A 911-nucleotide genomic window follows, 5' to 3' on the forward strand; every position below is an offset into this window, starting at 1 on the left:
ACTGCATCACCAGGGAAGTCCGTGCAGTATACTTTTAATAGAAATATAAAACCTTCTCAGGAAGCAGTTAAGTTTTCCAAGCGTCTCTTCCCTATTCCCTTTCCCTTCCCCCTTGGCAACGCTGTAGAGAAGCAGGAACAGGCCCCCAGCCTTGAAGTTCCTCTGATTGTCCAGTTCTCCATGGAAAATCTTCTTATTTGTTTGTCAGAACAAAGACAAAATCAATGTCCTTAAAAGGAGAAAGGCAACTGCAGAGGACGACGATCCTCACCCAGGCAGCCTCCTCCTTTCCCCACTCCAGCCAGTATGGAGCAGAGGATGGGCAGACATGCTCAGGCTTTGCCTGGAAAGACCTCAAAGAAAGGAGTCTGTAGTCTCATCCCCTCCTTGGAAGAAAGCAGGGCTTGGAAAGACCCCCTTTCCCTCAGGCCTTACTGCCAGGTGCCAGACGCAGGGACTGTGAAAAGAAGCACCACCTTACGACCAACCCAGGCCTTACAAAAGGAAAAGATTCTGAAACAAGTCATTTGTGGTTGAGGGCAGCAAAACAGGCCGAGCGCCAGCAGTATACAGCTTCACTGTGCTTGACAGCAAGCAGAGAAACACGATCAGAGCAACATGTTGCTTCTCCCTTTCACTCCACTAGTTACCTCATCTGACCCCTTCTCTCTGCAGCATCTCAACTTCTTTCATCTGATAATCCAACCTCACCGGTAGAATTAAAAAAACCTATATACCAGATACCTCTGGCTTAGATAGAAGTGCTTGAGAAAGGCAAGTCCTGGGTAGTCATTAACCTTGGTTTTTGGAAAGATAAGAAAATAGGTGAGGAGGGACTTCCCTGGTGGTTCAGTGGCTAGGACTCTGTACTTGAAATACAGAGGGCCCAGGTTCAGCCCCTGGTCAGGGAA

The 911-nt window shown here is 48.2% G+C and overlaps 1 non-coding gene across 1 annotated transcript; it reads left to right on the forward strand.

The window, feature by feature from the left end:
* Positions 1–838: 838 nt before the first annotated feature.
* TRNAS-UGA (transfer RNA serine (anticodon UGA)) lies at positions 839–911 on the forward strand. Its single transcript has one exon. It is a non-coding gene; the product is annotated as a tRNA-Ser (tRNA).

Source organism: Ovis aries, chromosome 11, assembly GCF_016772045.2.
Source record: "Ovis aries strain OAR_USU_Benz2616 breed Rambouillet chromosome 11, ARS-UI_Ramb_v3.0, whole genome shotgun sequence".
Classification (NCBI taxonomy): Eukaryota; Metazoa; Chordata; class Mammalia; order Artiodactyla; family Bovidae; genus Ovis; species Ovis aries.